Source organism: Panthera uncia, chromosome B4 (assembly GCF_023721935.1).
Source record: "Panthera uncia isolate 11264 chromosome B4, Puncia_PCG_1.0, whole genome shotgun sequence".
NCBI classification, from domain to species: domain Eukaryota; kingdom Metazoa; phylum Chordata; class Mammalia; order Carnivora; family Felidae; genus Panthera; species Panthera uncia.
The window spans coordinates 102,511,731-102,519,047 of NC_064809.1; the positions used below are offsets into that span (position 1 = coordinate 102,511,731).

Below are 7,317 nucleotides of genomic sequence, written 5' to 3' on the forward strand. Positions count from 1 at the left end.
ATGTAGGAGTATTACTCCACAATCAAAAAGAATGAAATCTTGCCATTTGCAGTACATAGATGGAACTAGAGTGTATTATGCTAAGTGAAATTAGTCAGTCAGAGAAAGACAAATATCATATGACTTCACTCATATGAGGAATTTAAGATAAAAAACAGGTGGACATAAGGGAAGGGAAGCAAAAATAATATAAAAACAGGGAGGCGGAAAAAACATAAAAGACTCTTAAATATAGAGAACAAATAGAGGTTTACTAGACGGGTTGTGGGAGGTGGGATGGTCTAAATGGGTAAGGGATATTGACGAATCTATTCCTGCAATCACTGTTGCACCATATGCTACCCAACTTGGATGTAAATTAAACAATAATTTTTTTTAATTTATAAAAATATGCTTTCGAAAGTAAATTTCCCCTTAAGACCAGTCTTCAGAGACAACAGTTTTAAAGAGCTTGTTACTGACAGCACAGAACCTGTTTGGGATTCTCTCCTTCTCCCTCTGTGCCCTTCCCCTTGCTCACACATGCTCCACCCCCCCCCAAAATGAATAAATAAACATTAAAAAATAATAATTAGCTTTAGGTTTGTTACTTACTCTCCCTAACAGGAAAGGTGAAGATGCTTAGAGATCTCACCCTAGTGCATATTGGATTCTACTGGGAAGATTCTAAAAATCAGCAATGCATTATGCCAACTCCCAGAGATTTTCAACTGATTGGTTGGGCCCCCCCTTTTTTTTAAGTTACCCAGATGTTTCTCCTGTGCAGCCTGAGGGAGAATCTTTAGCTTAGAGAAAAGGGTTTGGTGGCAGTAAGAAAGCTTCACTTAGAACTGGTATCCATAGTGTTTTCTCCAGCCCCATTATAAGAAAAAACAAAATTACACAACTGACATTAATTGGGGATTTTCCTGAAAATTCCCCCATAATAAATGTTTATCACATACACCCACAGTGTTTGAAAGTGTCTATTCCCCCATACCCATAGGTATTATTAGTAATTTTCTCTTGTTTTCTTTTGTTAAAGTGGAGACAACCACTTTAACATTATTTCAATGTGTATCTTTTAAATCACCACTGTGACTAAACATCTTTTTATTTGTTCATTGTACATTGTGTCTTCTGTGAATTTATTGCCTTTTCATATTTGTTGCCCATTTTTTTATTAAGCTGGTCATCTTTATTTACAGAAACTATTTATATAGATATTATCCATTTTTCTTTTGTATACTCTCTCTATATTTTGTCCAGTTTTTCACTTCTCTTTCAACTTTTGTATAGTATTATTCCCTTTCTTTGAGTTGGCAAACCTGTCAGTGCTTCCTTTTCTTATTTCCTATCCTGCTAGAGTGGCTTCTCGTAATCCAATATTACTTTATAAAGACTTTATATTTCCTAATGTGTTTATGTTTTCATATATAAATCTCCAATCTTTCTGATTTAATTTAGTATAATGTGAGATAGGTAGCTAATTATTTGCCATTAATTTGCACAACACAAATTATTAAATTATCACAGCACATTTTCATGTTTGTAATCTGATCATCTAAAATTACGCATGTTGATTTTTAGGATTTTACCTGGTTAAATATGGATTATTCTAGCTATTTTGCAATGACATTCAGGAAAAAATTAATAAGAAATGAATTAAAAGTTTTTTCCCTCAGTCTGAAATGCATTCATTATATCAGGAACTTTTGACACAAATACATTTTAGAGGTATTGTAAGTCCTTCAAGTTTGGATTTTAGAATTGAAAAATCAGAAACATCACATTCTGCAGCCATCACTTCTTTACAGTGCTGATGTGATGATCACTTTCTTGTGATCCAATTATGCTAATAAACTCCAAAAACAGAGTTTAACATATATTAACTGTTATCTTAGTTAAAGAGCAAAAATTTGCAGAAAATAAGTACACGCAATAATTATTTCACTCCTTTAATTCTTTAGGTGAAGATTGATGCTGCAAATCTTCTGTTTGTGATAAAGCAACATGATCTTAGCAAGTAACTTAAATTTTCTAGGTCTCAATTTCCTTATTTTTAAAATAAAGAAAATAATACAGATTCCAAAGTGCTGTTACAAGCACATAGTAAAATAATGCCTGAAAAGTGCTCAGCAAAATGCTGTACATAAACCCAATATCCATCAAATAACAGTGTTTTCATTCCATTACTGTCGTTATCACCAACTATGTATATTATGAAACACGTGCTATCTTTTGACAGTTCTTTGTATTGTTTTCATAGGCAAACTCACCCTAGCCAAGTTTTGTCCCCACTACTTCATTGTTATTGTTTATGTCAAAGTCACAAATGACTTCCATGAAACCAAATTCCACGCACACCTTTCTGACCTTGTATTTTCCTGTACTTCTTCCTCTCTCCATACTTAAAGCACTATCTCCTCTACGATCCTTTCTTCTCTATTGAACCTCTATGTGTTGAGGTGCTTCAAGCCTCAGCTTCAAGTCATCTTGTCAATATTCCCACAAAGTAACATTTCTAGCTAATTTCATGCAATTCATGGCTTTAAATACCAACTAAATAGCAATGGGTCCCAAATCCCTATCTTTATCCCTACACATTAACTTTCTTCTACCTCATGTCTCTGCACACATGTCAAACAAATATGTCAGACTTAACAAGGAAAAATCAGAACTCCTGGCCTAGCTTCCTAAGCCTACCTCAAGTATATCCTGTCCAAATCTTCTCTGTTTCATATCCTAGAATTACAACTTTTTAAAATATACATATAAACTGGATCTTGTTTCATCTTTCCTTAATGTCTTCCAATAGATTCCCATTATACTTTGTTTTAAAAAATCCAAATCCATTTCCCTGGTTTACAATGGACACTCCATGGCCTTTTCCTCTCTCTTTGACATTACAGTAGTCCCTCCTTATCCATGGGGAATATGTTCCTGAAACTACAGATAGTACTGAACCCTATATATATTGTTTTTTCCTTTATATACATGCCTATGATAAAGTTTAATTTATAAATTAGGCACAGTAAGAGATTAACAGCAATAACTAATAATAAAATAAGGCAATTATAACAATATACTATAATAAAAATTATGTGAATGTGGTCTCTCTCAACATATCTTACTGTACTGTACTCACCCTTCATGTGATAATGTGAAATGATGAACTGCCTAGGTAAGGAGAGGAAGTGAGATCAATGACATAGGCATTGTGATGTAATGTTAGGCTACTTTTGACTTCTGGAGATATGTCAAAAGGAGGATCATCTGCTTCTAGGCTGCAGCTGACCATAGGTAACTGAAACCACAGAAAGTGACACTGTGAATAAAGGGACACTACTATATTTAATAATCCCCACCTCTGGTTCTCTACAATGCAGCAACATTAGCCTTCTTTGTATGTTCAAATACAACACAGTCCTAAACTTTCCCAGATTGTCACCTACATAGAGAGGCTACTTCTACAGTAGCCACACAATCTCTTTATCATAAGTCTCTTCATAGTCATTGGAATTATAAATTGTTTAATTGCTTGTTTGTTTATATCCTCCTACTAATGTAAGGTTGATCAAGGTAGGGATTTTCAAACTTTCATTCATATCTCAAAGAACAGAGCCTAGTATTCAAAAGAATATGCTAAATGCATAAACAAACATATCCCTCTCTACAGCAGAAAAATAAAACTTGAAGAGCTAGAGCAAAATATTTCACGGGGTGGGGGGAAGATATGTAATCACTTTCCTTGAAACTTTGGATACATTTCAAAATAAAATTTTCAATAAATTAGTGTTTATTAAATTGTTAAATACTACCTGGAAACCAACAAAACATTAGAATGATCTCTAACATCAACCAGTTCTCAATTAAGTGAAGAGACAACGGCACACATGAAAAGTTACATGTCAGGCAGCAAATATTAAATGCTACATGATACAAATATGAATAAAGAGAAATAGTGTAAGATTCAAATACATTTATTTCACAGGATAATTACCAGGAATAGTGATTTTGTTTTCTTCACCAATTAAAGTGTAGCCAGTGAAAATTTTTTGAGGATTTTGATGCCCAACTGAATATACAATCTGGTAACAAAATTTTGAGAAACTCTAAAGAATTCCTTCAGATAATTCAAGAAAAATAAAACAAAAAATGTAAATGTTGCTCACTAAGAAAAAATAATTAAACTAAAGTCATTTTCTGAAGGACTAGTGTTTGGAACAGAAAGAAAAAAGCCTGTGCTGTTTTGGACAGAAATTAGCACATTTGATTGTTCTGCCAAGTATATATATTTTGGGAATTATTTGAAAGCTAAGTGTATGTTTTATAGTTATAATTTTAAAATAAAATTTCATTCCATATTTCTAACTGGAGAGATTTCTGCCACATGTGTGTTTCCAAGAAAATTAAATTCCTTCCTCTAGAATAGCTCTCTCTACATTCATGACTTTTGTGGTGAATCTAAATAATGCAACTCAAATATAGTGATTTTTTAAAAAAATCATAGTGTAGGTAAGTTTGCCAGATTAATTTCTTCCTTGTTAGGAAGGTCTGAGATAGTATAGGGTCATCAAATACCTGGTAAAAGGATGTTATTACTGGGGAAAAGGTCACAGAAAATGAAAGTGTAAAAATAAATGTTACCTACTTTATTTTTTTGCAAATAGCCAGTCTGGATATCCACCAACAGCAAAGTTCTTTATTCTAAGAAGGCAGGGAGGGTCAATGTAAGTAGAGCCTATCAGCAAAAGACAAGAGTCCTCAATTCTCCCTGAAAACAACTCAGCATGATGTAGTCTTGAAGTCATCCTGTATGGCCATATCACCATGGTAACCTCCAGCTCAGGCTAGATGATGTCTGCAGAGCAGTAAGAACATTTCTTTAAAGAGAAGAATGCATGTAGGTCACACACACAAAAAATACAATGCAAGGGAATAAGAGATTCATTTATGGGGAAGTGCAAGCTGCATGTTGTAGCATGCAATATATGGACAACAAAACCTTTCCAAGTCTTTTATTATAGGAGACAAGCAAACATTTAACCCAGCTACTGCAACCGGGAGCATCTCTGGAATGGCAAGAAGGAAATAACCATAAAATAAAATGTGAATAATAGGGGGAAACTTCTCCTGGCTATATAATCCAGAAAAGTGTCTTCCCATCTACAACCAAGGTGGGAGAAACTTCATTTCTCCTTTCTGGAGGTACAAAATACCCTTTGAGAAGCCATACATATCTATGCTCAGGTATTATTATGTAAGGCATTAGTGAAACACATCTGCATGTAAGGAAAGCTGTACTTCACTTATTAGCAATAATGCATGCATCTATATGAGAAATCAGCACAAACAAAAATAGAAATAATCATAGCACATGCTTTCATAATGCTTATTGTTTAGTAGACACTTTGAATATATTCATTTTTGTAATTCTTGTATCAATCTTGTAGTATAGGTGCTATTGTTTTCTTTCTTTTACAGTTAAAGAGCTAAAACACAGATAAGTAATTTTTCCAAGGCCACACAACTAATAAATGACTGATCCAGAATTCAAACTGAGACAGTGGCTCCAGAGTCCGTGTTCTTAACCACTGTGATAAGACTGTATTACCAACACAGAATTCCTTTTTCTTTAGGTACAAATGATAAAATGCCTCAAGTCTGCTTTTGTTAGTTACCTATTGCTGTGTTAACAAATGGCTGAAAACAATAAGCATTTATTATCTCAAAGTTTCTGTGTCAGAAATTCAGGAGTAGTTGGGCTGAATGGTTCTGGCTCAGGGTTCCTTACGAGGTTGCAATTAAAATGTTGGCGAGGCTATGGTCACAGAAAGGCTTGACTGGGGCTAAAAAATCTGCTTTCAAAATGGCTCATTCTCACAGCTGTTGGCAGGAACCCTCATTTCCTTAACACTTGGACTTCTGCATCTAGCAGTTTGTTTAGCCTAACAAAATGGCAGCTGGCTTCTGAGATCTTCTCCCAGAAGAGAGAGCAAAGCAGTAGCCAGAATGTCACATACTGTCACTTCGGACATATTCTACTGGTCATACGGAATCCCATATATTTATGAATGCCATAAATATAAGCAGGGGATCATAGAGAACCATCTGGAAGACTGCTGACCCTAGCTGTAATTTGAACTTCTTTGATTAATGTAAAGCAGGGCTGGGACTAAGGCAAGGAAAGCAAAGTGTCTAGGGGTCAAAATTTAAGGAGGCACTCATTCTCAGGTGCCAACCCTATACTTGCATGATGCGGAAAGTGAGTACTTCTTTATATTTTGCCCCTTAGGCTTCTTGCTTGCTTCATCATAGTACCAGCCTTGGAACAAAGGATAAACACTTTTCTGAGTTTGAATGTACTCTTTTCCGTATTATTTATTACCATTTGTTCCCACCCTTGAGAAGGCTTTCCAGGTGAAATGGAAACTGGTGCTCAAACTAGGAGAGCAGGGAGAGATTGAAGAAAGAGGCAAATTACTCAGATTGGTAGGTGGTAGTTTTAATAAGCAAGGGAACTTACATACACAGCCTGTCTCTGTCAGCTGCAGGACGAGTAGATCTCTGCACCCCACAACCAAAATCATAAATGTTTATATAAAGGGGCTAACTGGGTTCAGTCACATATATGGTCCGGATAGTCTCAACAACACATTGCTCTCTCTAGGCTGCGTCCTTGAATATGGCTCTGGCAGTGGGGATGGTGGAGGAAAGTGGAGGGCATGAGGAGCCTCCAGGTGCCCAGCTCCAGCAGGTCAATTGGCAGTCATGTCCTCTGGACGACCTCCTCCAACAAATACAAGATTGGAGTCATCACACATTTACCTAGTAAAGTGTTTATCTTATAATTTCACTTGTCTTTAAATTTTAAAGATATTAAGCCAACGTTCTTGTCATAATATTTTCGTGCTTTCTGTCTCTAACATGAGGAATTTCTAATATTCATAGTTCTTTAATTTGTCTTATAAGACTAGAATGGAAATGCTTTTTTAAAAATTTATTTATTTATTTATTTATTTTGAGAGAGAGAGTGAGCAGGGGAGGGGCAGAGAGAGAGGGCGAGAGAGAGAATCCCAAGCATGCTCCACACCATCAGCACAGAGCCTGACATGGGGCTTGAACCCACAAACCGTGAGATCATGACCTGAGCTGAAACCAAGAGTCGGGCCCTTAACCTCCCTAAGGTAGAGTCCCTCCCTAAGGAATGGGGTGAAAACCTCAGGACAAGGGAAGGCAATCTGGCTATGTGCACGTGCACAACATTCCTCACGACTCTGTAACACAGACCACCCATTCAGACTGTATGTTACCATGTATGGGAGACAAAGGAGA

General features: G+C 35.8%; 1 long non-coding RNA gene across 1 annotated transcript in view; it reads left to right on the top strand.

Moving 5' to 3' along the window:
* LOC125919371 (uncharacterized) overlaps positions 1-2,113 on the top strand; it is a 24,013-nt gene extending 21,900 nt beyond the window's left edge. The window contains exon 3 of the long non-coding RNA XR_007456741.1: positions 1,950-2,113. This is a non-coding gene — a long non-coding RNA (uncharacterized LOC125919371). The remainder of the gene's footprint in view (positions 1-1,949) is intronic.
* Positions 2,114-7,317: the final 5,204 nt, after the last annotated feature.